We start from the raw sequence: 10,668 nt of genomic DNA, 5'->3' as shown, positions 1-10,668 counted from the left end.
CTCTGTTTAAAGGAGGCAATGGAGTATACACAGGCTTTGCAGTCACACTAATCTGGGTTTAAATCCTTGTTCTATCAGTTATTTTGTTATTTGTGAGAAAGTTACCTAAACTTCTTTGAGCCTAAGTTTTTTCATCTGTAAAATGGAGATCATCCTTACAGGGGTTTTGTGAGGATCAAATAGTACAAATTGCCTGAAGGGCTTAGCACACTGCATGGCAAATAGTAAGACTGCAGTAAATGGAGCCACTGTCATTCCCATTACCAGCCTCATTTCTCCCACCCAGCTCCAACCTTCCCTTCCTCTTTGGCTCTGTGTCTACACATATACTGCCAGGCTTAATGAAACACTGGTCACCTCATCTAGCTCAGTTTTTCAGGATGGTAAAGATGCTTGACTGTCAGTCCCTGGTATTTCAGACTTTGTGTCTCTCTCTCCTTCATTTCCCCATATGCTTTTCTCTTTGAGACACTTGACTTTCTCCAACTTTCCTGAGAACACCTGCTGAGGCAGTAACCATCAGCATTACCTTTCAGTCAAAGCCCCACCTGGATTGTGCTCAGAACTTTTGGCTAAGAGAGAGGGGATGACTGCCACTTAGAGTTTCTCTCACTTTGTCCACCATGTTTAATTCATGTGTGTTGTAGACCATTTAAAGAGGTTCAATGAGCTGTGAAGATCAAGATATGAGCCATACAGATTGTACCTTATTGAGTTAAAATGCTAAATATGGAGCCTAAGTGATGTCAAGGAGGAAATAGTGAAAGCCTTAATGGTTTATGATGATGGAAATCAGGGTGGGTCAAGTCAGTAGCAAATTGAAAAGATGCACGACTTCAAGGAAAAGGCCATTTGTCATAGTAGAGTCATCCTCAATTTCTCCCTCTCCCTCATCCTCTGCATTCACTCCATCACTGAGACCTGTCAATTCTACCTCTAAATAAATCTCAAGTGTCCACTTCTCTTCATTCCCACTGCCATCACCCAAGGTCAACCCCCCATCTCTGATTTGACTACTGCAATAGACTCACTTGTCTCTTTGGATCTATCTTGCCCTTTTCTAATCCAACCTCCACTCTTTCTAAAATATAAACCAAATTATGTCACTTCTCTCTTTAAAATCTTCCAGTGGCTTCCTGTTGCTCTTATAACAAACTCTAAACTTTGTTCCTCAATTGATTGATCTTATCTCAATCCACGCTCCCCCCTTGTTTACTCTACTTTTGCATCCCTGTCTCCTTTCTGTCCCTCCAACATGCTAAGCTATCCCCATCTCCGGCCTCTTGCACTTGTTGTTCCCTTAGCCCCTTGTGCTTGTTTTATATGGCTGGTGCATTCTCGATCCCCAGGCCTTGGTATAGAGCAGACTTTTTCAGCCCCCTCCCTATGTAGTTTCCCCCCACTCACACTCCAGCACACCATCCTGCTTATGCTCTCTTTGTTGACTTTTTTCTATCTGCTCTATTAGGACAAAGACCATATCCATATTATTTGTTCTGTATCCCTTGCACTTTTACAGTGCAAGTAATATAGTATTTGATCAATAAACATTTGCTGAAAGATTAAATGAATGAATTTGTCACAGAAAGTCTCATTCCAAGATTTGATCTTTCATTGGACAATTACAGACTAAACTCATTTCTCACACCCTTTATTTTCTTAGCTCTGGGCTGAAAATCCACAGCTACCAAGATTATTGAATGCAACATAAAGACACAAGTAGTTGGTCCCCAGTAAAACAAGAGAAAACAAGAAAACTTCCACATTAGTGGAAATAAACCAATTGTTTCTTCAATATATATTCAGTGAGTGCCTATGATGTGCCAGATACTGATCAAACACCCGTAATACACTGGTGTTTATCACAGCCCAAGTGGAGCTTAGAGTCTGGGAAAGGCAAACGTCAAACATATAAATATATGATTATACCCTGGGTTAAGTGCTCTCAAGGAGAGGAAAAGCTTCACATTGAGAATAATAATGGGGAAGGTAGGGTGGTCAGGAAATGACTTTCTGAGGAGAAGATAAAAAACATTTAAGCTATGACCTGAAGGAGATGAGTAAATGATAAAAGGGAGATGGTCTAAGGAAAACATTTGGCCATCTGGATGCCCTGTATCTTAACGTAGCAGCAAGCAGCTTTGGTTGATATATCTTCATGGATAAGGGAAAGTAACGGGGCCTTCCAGCGACCAGGAGGGACCATGTATGGAGCTCTCTGCCACCCTCTCACACACCCTGTTAGCTACAAGATAAATAGATTTTTTTAATCAATTCTTTTTTCTATAGAAATAACTTTTGCAACCCAAGTCCGGGCATTCTGAACTCAGAAGGAGCCCCAGACAGGTTCTTCCTTTGCCCCAAAAGCTTTGTTCTTTGTCTTCATTATGTGTCTTGGGATTCGTAAAAGATTAGAGCTGATCTGACAATCCTCGGCACATCAATCTCTCCCTATGTGGCAAGGATCCGTCTCTCCCATCTCCAGAGAGGAAACCACTTACCTCCTCTGATTCTTCTGGGTGGCTGACAGACAGCAAATTAGAGCAACACTTAAGCATCTACGACAAACATTTTCTGGGTACACTTGTTTAGGAAAAACATCCAAATTATTTAGTAGCCCATAATTCCTGTCAACTCATTATAGAAGTCTGGGCACGCAGACCAAGTAGGGAAGGAAGAACAGATAAAAGACCAGTGCCATCTGGAGCAGGAGGGCACTAGTTCCTCCTCTGGACAAGATCTTCAGTAAGCAACCCTCTATGCCAGGAGAGTCCCCATTAGTCACGCCCATGATGGGGACCTCCATGGCCTCCTCTCTCGAACCTGGAGAAATCTATGAGGAACAATCGACAAAATACTGGACAAGGAGTCCTTGCACAGGATTCTAGTCATGTTCATTGGTTACTAGACTTTGTCTCTATCTTGTTGTATGACTGTGAGCAAGTCTCTTTATCTTTCTGAATCTCAGGATCTTCTCTTCCTCTGGTAAAATAAAGTCATCAAACTAGGTCAAGTGTTTCCTAAAATATTTTTAGCAGCATAACCTGCCCTTTAGAGGAAAGCCTATGTGGAGGCCTGATATATAAAACAGGTAGGGTCTATTTGTATTTTGTCCCCTGAGAGGGGTCCCCAGAAGATGTTATTAGAAGCCTGCATTGTCTGTGATTCTTAAGGCTCTGGAGGCTGATTTGCTCCAAACTATGGGCTGGATTATGTGCTCTCAAAAGTCATATTTTAAAGCCCCATCCCCCCTTATGACTATACTTGGAGATTGAGCTTTTAGGAGGTATTTAGACTTAGATGAGGTCAAAAGATTGGGGTCCTAATCTGATAGGATTATAAGAGGAGGAAGAGAGAGAGAGAGATCCCTCCCTCAATGTCCATGCATCAAGGAAAGATTATGTGAGGACATAGGATGATCATCATGAAGCAATCAGCCAGCACCTTGATCTCGAACTTCCCAGCCTCCAAAACTGGGAGAAAGTAAGTTTCTGTAGTTGAAGCCACCCAGTTGGTAGTGTTTTGTTATGGCAGCTCAGGTGGACTAATACAGCCCAGCTATGGCACCAGTGGCTCTCAGTCTAAGGATAAGAGTGGCCCTTGTAACTTTGAATTTGACTCCTTAACATCCATGAGTCAGGGTCCCAGCTAGAAGGCAAAGGGTTGTCCTCCTTATTTCACAAGGACTTCCCCATACACTCCAACCACACAGATACCTTTTTTCCCTGATAAACATCCTGACCCCATGTTTTGTTTATGTCTTAGTTGAATAAGGAAAATCAACCTCACTTAAAATCACACAGGCAATTAGGTCTTTCCAGTGCTCCCTCCTAACTCTTATTTTATTCCTCTGTCCAACAATCTTTGCTGACTCACCAGTACATATGAAATAAAGAACAAAATGCCAGACACTCTATCCCTGCCTTCCATAGCTCCCCTACAGGTATGCCATTCATGGATCCCAAAACACGCCTGTATTTTTCTATTTCTGCACATTTTTTACTCTATGTGCAGTAAGTTGACTTCATCTAGGATGCCTCCTCTACTACCTCTGGCCATCTAACGCTGCCCATCCTTCAAGATCCAGCTCATTTGCCACCTTCTCCATGAAAGTTATCCTGAATTCTCTACTTGGAAGTATTATTTACCTTTTTTGCACTTCTGTCACCGCTCACTATGCTGTCATGGCACAGAACACCCATTTTCCCACTATGACTACTGGGAAACTTCTTAAATCCTCTTCTAGGTTGCAAATGTTTTGAGGACAAAGACCGTGTCTTATTCGTCTTTCAATCTTATATACTGCCTGGCATGGTGCCTTGCAATTAGAAGGTGCTCAATAAATAATGGTTAAGTGAATGAATGGATGGATGGATAGATGAATTTGAGAATAACTGTATCTGATTAGGTCAGGAATAATTTAAGTATAGATAGAGCTTTTAATATGCCTGTGCATAAAAGAGGAAGTACGAACCTGGAATATGTGATGAGTTTGGGGGCAGATGTCAGAGATGAAGGTATAGTAACTCATAACTCATTCAACAGCTACACATTTGTTAAGCACTAACAATATACTGGGAACTGTTACACAGCTGGTGAGAAAAATAGACAAGATTCTTACCATCTTGGAACTTGCAGTGTAGTCGGAGAAACATATTAAATAGATGCTTGAATATTGTATAAAATAGTAACTAGCAGCTTGCTATATAAAGGAAAAGAAGTTGCTCTAAGGTAGAATGAGAGACGGACATAATTTAGACTCAGGGATTAGGAAAGGGCTCTCCAAGGAGGTAGCATTTTGGATAAAGATGAACTAAGTTAAGATCCGAAGGGGATCAGGAACCAGCCAGGCTTAAAGAGAGACAAAGATCCTGAGGTAGGAAACTGATGCCTGCAATGAACTGCAAGGCCAAGAGGATCAAAGAGAACTGGTGAGGAATTGGTAGGAAAGGAAGACAGTGGGTAGCTGAGGACCTGATCACACAGGACCCTCCAGTGAGGAGTCCTGGTTTATTCCAAGTGTGGTGGAAAGTCACTGAAGGGTGTCAGCAGTGGAAGGATATGACCCTCTCCTCACTTTGGCTGCTGCACAGAGAAAAGACTGAACCAGAACAAGTCTGGCTGCAGACTACACATGGAAGACTATTGCAAACAAGAGTCTAAAGTGGTTCAGATTGAAGGGATGTCAGTGGGTATGGAAGGAAGTAGCAGGACTAAAGAAGCATTGAGGTATAATACCTTAGAGTATCTTGTTGATAACTAATTTGTCATATGCCATATGCTATATTCTCTTATTTATTGTCAATGCCTCGCAACAATATCTTGTAAGTCCATGAGAGCAAGGACTTGTCTTATACATTGCTGAATCCCAATGCCTATAAGAGTGCTTGGCATATAGTAAGTGCTAACTAAATATTTGGTGAATAAATTTATGATGGAATGAATTATAAATTAGACATAAAAGTGAAAAGGTATAGAGAATGAATTCCAGGAGGATGGGGGTGATATTTATTAAGATGAGAAAAAGCAAGGAGAAGCTGTTTGGGGGATAAGATCAGAAACTCATTTTTTGATATGTGGAGTTTTATAGGTATCTAGGAGATATCCAAAGGGATATTGTCGTATAAATTTAGGCAATATCTACACATATACAGCATTTCAAGCCATGGGATCATCTACAACAGGATTTCTTGACCTGAAGTCTACAATGGCCAAGGGGTTTATGAATGATACTCAGGAGATCCAGGAACCTGTATGAGAAAAATATTATATCTTCACTTTTACTAAATTCTAACTGAAATTTAGCATTCAATTATGAATGTAGCAACAAACTACAGCAGTATATGTGATACCTGTGAATTTGTCCCTAACAAAGAACACAGATGTTGTAATATGATATTACAACTTGCCATATCATTTGTGCTCATCACCATTTAAACATCTTGGAAGTCATTGGACTCACCACCAGATCTTATAATTGACAAAAAAAAAAACACATATATCCTTATATCACAAATTTCATGATTTTTGTTTTTCTTCGTTTTGATAAATCTTTTTCAAAATAACGGACTTCCTTTCTTGTTCCATATATTTTAGTCAACAGGTTTAAAAGCAATGGGGTCAGAGCTGGGGCTCCATCCTGGCTGGGCTATCACAATGCGATAGCATCAAGTACCTCTGAGAGAAAACAGCAGCAGGACCTGGAGGCAGTGTCTGTGGAAGTGGAAGATACTACTCCCAACCATTGCACGTCCAGCTTCCAAGTTCTAGTGGTGTCAGCCAAGTTCAAGGGGAAGCTGCTGCTTCAGAGACATGGGCTGGTAAACAGGTGCCTAGCAGAAGAGCTCCTGTACATCTGTGCCTTTGAGCAAAAAACCCTGACCCCAGAGCAGTGGGCCTATGAGTGGCAGAAATGAGGGACCAGGACAAGCACAGCCATTAAATATGAATCATGGCCAAAAATAAAATTAAAAAATAAATAAAATAATAAAATAAAATAAAATAAAATAAAATAAAATAAAAAGTAGTGTTATTGTAAGAAAGGAACAGGCTTGACCAAATAGCCAGAGGTTTCATATCACAGGACAAATTCAGTGTCCCTGGGAGGAGCCGTGTCTGGGGAAGAGGGAGCTACCAGGAAGGCAGGGACTGACTGTCCAAGAAATGGTGGGGGTGGGGTGGAAGGGAAATAGCCATGGGGTGAAGGAAGCTGACTAAAGAAGCAGGAAGTTATGGAAACCTTACAAGCTGGAGAACAGAGAAGAACAAGAACTCTAGAGCTCCTGACAAGGGGACTCGACACACAGAGAAGACTCAAGAGAGAAGTCTGAAAACAAAATGTCAGGGAACACTACTTCGCCTGTGAACAGCCTATCTTTAGCTGGAGACCCTGGGGCACGTCTTCCAGAGAGCAGCTAGGGACTCCTGAACTGGGTGTAAGGCTGCCTTGGGCAGGTGCATCAGTGAAGGGCTGGCTGGGCTGGGAGACCTAAGGAGATCTAAGCCCTGCCCTTGACCGGCTCTGTGACTTTGATTCAGTCGTTCCTTGGGTGGGTCTATTTCCTCATCCTAAAGCTGAGGGGGTTGAACTAGAACATTTTTAAGAGTCCCTCCAATACAGACAATACAGGATTTGATCAATGCTCTGTTCGGAGACTGCTGTAATACTGTGTGGCTGGTCATAATGGACAAAAACCTTTCTCTCTCTGGGTCTCCAACTCCTAAAATTCAGAGATTGACCAACTATCTTCTTGGACCCTTCCAGCACTAATGACCTGTTACCAGGGTCTGTTTGTTAACCATAACACACAAACAAACAAGCCTGGAAAGCCCAGCCAAAAGGGCCTTACTTTCTCTGATTGACTGACAAAGCCAAAAGAGTCTTATCTGGGCTAGAGATGCACAGAAAAGGGGGGACCAGGAAGTGGACCCAGTTTCTCTGAGCCTCATTCCTATGTTCTCTCCTTATACACTGTTCAAAGTTCACTCACAACACCCCCATGGCACTTACCTGCCTCTAAATCTATTGTTCCCCATCCTCTCCTCCATCTCATAAACTGTGAGCTCCTTAGACTAGGGACCTTGCTTTACAGACTCCCTTTTTATCTCTACTGCCTGGCTCAATAAATGTTTGCTGAATGAATGAACAATATAACGGTTTTGTGAATGAAATAGCATAATAATTATACACCAAATTACTTTGAGAATAATTATTTTGATTGGGGCAAGACTAGATGAAGTGCAAATAAAGGGTCAGACATATCAGTGTGCATACTAAAAATGGGCTAAGGTTAACAGATGTTGAGTATCAAATTTTGCTAAGGGATTATGTTCCTCCACATTACCTATCTATGTCTCTACACCTTGGAAAAAATAATTTTTATAAGTAATTCACTCTGATCACTCTATGGGAAGTGAGGTCTCCACTACCATCCCTACCCCTTTCCCTATCTCCTGCAAGGCCCCAATGCAGAATGAGTTAAATGCTGACCTCATTGTCATATTTCAGGCCTCTGACTAACCTTCTTTTCTGCTTCCTGTTTCAGGAGCAGTAACTGAGCCACTGCCTGCTCAAACTTGAAGATAGATAGGCTGCAGAGAGATTCTCCATGGGCTTGAACCTAAGCTGCATATTCCAATTGATTTTACCAAAAATCCCCACAGTAAGGTATCAAGCTCTAGCCCAACCAATAACACAAGGGCTCATGGTTTTCCATTTGCTGTATGTGCACAGCCACCTCAAGAACATCAAGGGAGATGTGGCTAAGGCAAGGCAAGATTTGTGTTTTCCTGGGTCCTTTTGGTCTTGGGCAGAGAAATCTCCAGCCCCTTGGATGCCTGAAGAGAAAACACCCTGAGTCAGACTATACTGATTGTTGTGTAGAGGTCAGAGAGGTGAACTGAGGAAACGAGAATGTCTTAGAAATTGTTTAGTTACGAGGAACTGAAAGTCACTTCAACTAACTTAAGAAAAAAGGCATTTGATATAACGATGCAGGGAAATTCAAGGGCCCCAAATTGTATCATGGGGAAAGCAGAAGATAGATGGCACAGAGGTAAGGAGTTAGTAAAAGGTTAAGGAAGTAGAGATAGCAACTAGATCGCTCTTTGAGAAAGTTCAGCAATAAAACAGAGAAATGAGTCAGTAACCCAAGGGAGTAGTGGAGAAGAAAAGGTTCTTGGAGTGTAAATTAAGAAATAGCAGTCAGAAGAGGAGCAAACAGGGGAAAGAGAGATAGATAATTGATGCACAGTAGATGCTCAATAAATATGTGCAAATTAATGGAAACCATCTGGGCTGAAGAACATTAAAGTTAAATCTGGCTCAGGGGACACTGAGCACATTTTCTACATTTCTGTCCTCATGTTAGGTGACTACTCTCTGACTCCTCAAGCACGATTCAGGCATTACCCTGGAGGAAATCAACGGCCTTCCAGGGCTACAACCAGGGAGCAGGGAGACATTGCTGCAGTTCTGGAAGCCATGGCCAGTCCCTCATGCCCAGCTGCCTGTGGTTCCTGCGTGTTGTGAGACCAAACAGATGTGAGAAGACCAGAAACTAAGCCACACCAGCTACATTCACATTTCCTAATTGACGTCATGAATCATTATCAGCCAAATACCAGTCCCAATAGAAGCTGGTCTTTTTCTTAGAGGGGACTCTTGGGATACCTGACCAGGACAATAGGGGTTCTGGAGAAGAGGCCAGTAGTTCAAGCTAATTATTCTAGCCATCATACTGGAATTAAAGAGGTAAACTGAGTAAATGAGATGTTTTAGGGGCATTTTGGTTGTAAGGAACAGATGTTCACTTAAGCTAACTTGAATAAAATGGAATTTATTTAAAGGAGCCAGGGAAATACCACGGAACAGAATTATAAAAAAAAAAAAAGAAAAGAAAACTTACAATGGGCTTTATAGGAAATGGGAAGTTGAGATGTTCTTTTTCTCTCTACCATTTTTCCACCCCACAGTTCATGTCTTTCAAATCTTCCAGAGGCACCTGGGTGGCTCAGTTGGTTGAGTGTCCGACTTTGGTTCAGGTCATGATCTCACAGTTCATGAGGCTTGTGAGTTCGAGCCCCGTGTAGGGCTCTATGCTAACAGCTCAGAGCCTGGAGCCTGCTTCAGATTCTGTGTCTCCCTCTCTCTCTGCTCCTCCCCTGCTCATGCTCTGTCTGTCCCTCTCTCAAAAGTAAATAAACATTTTAAAAAGGTTTTTTAAAATCTTCCATGTTATTTCTCCATCTTTCTCTCTCCCAGAGTCGTTTCTGTGCTCATTCACCCACTTTTGCATGGCCCATCATGAATGCCCTGAAATGGTGGCCACACCACTACCACCACCACTAATGGAATCTGGCAGCTCAGCTCCCCCCAGACTAATGACTGTATCTCTGTCATCCCATTCCGTACTCCCTGCAAAGAGCCATTTATTAGCTCAGTTAGGGCCGGGTGTCTACATCAGCACAACCAAATTATTACAGAGATAGAGACACATGATAAGCAGAGACACGCCTTCCAGGCTGTAGATGGGCAGGTTTGCTAACAAGGAGGTGGCATGGAGAGAAAATGACTGGCATATTTAGTTCAGAGATTCTAGCTGAATGTCACACTCTGGGCTAAACTTGATTTATCAAGCGCTATGGGAAAAGTTGACTTAGTCGCTCACCTCCTTTAAGGAAAACTTTTTGCTCAATTTGGAGCAAGGGCAGAAAAATGCCCAGAGATTTGTCTGTTAAATTATAGCATCTCCTGGTTGCTTGATGCCCTCGCCTCAAGACAGGCTGAGGCCAACACCTTTTCCCTATGGGGTTTTGCTTCTCTGAATACGATGATGAATTCCTTAGTGGCTCCTGCCCAGGCACTGAGATTGTTGGCTAGTTCACTTCTTGCGCAGGGTGAAGAACTAAAATGGATTAAAAGCATCCAAAAGATGTTCTCTGAACAAAGTGGAATTAAAGTAGATATCAACTACAGAAAGATATATGGAAAATGACCAAATATTTGGAAACTAAACAACTCACTTCTAAATAACCCATTAGCCAAAGGATAAATCACAAGGGAAATCAAAAAATATTGTAACACAGCATATTAAAATGTCTTCTTTTTTTGAAGCCAAAGCAGGGCATAAAGGATAATTCTTAGCACTGTAAACCTTGTATTAAAAA

The 10,668-nt window shown here is 41.9% G+C and overlaps 1 pseudogene; it reads left to right on the top strand.

The window, feature by feature from the left end:
- Positions 1–380: 380 nt before the first annotated feature.
- Positions 381–6,416, top strand: LOC124514274 (bolA-like protein 2; annotated as a pseudogene).
- Positions 6,417–10,668: the final 4,252 nt, after the last annotated feature.

This window comes from Lynx rufus, unplaced genomic scaffold, assembly GCF_022079265.1.
Source record: "Lynx rufus isolate CCGP_SWC_20201006 ecotype Redwood Valley unplaced genomic scaffold, mLynRuf1.p SCAF_2, whole genome shotgun sequence".
NCBI lineage: Eukaryota > Metazoa > Chordata > Mammalia > Carnivora > Felidae > Lynx > Lynx rufus.
This window is presented reverse-complemented; position numbering and strand designations above follow the sequence as displayed.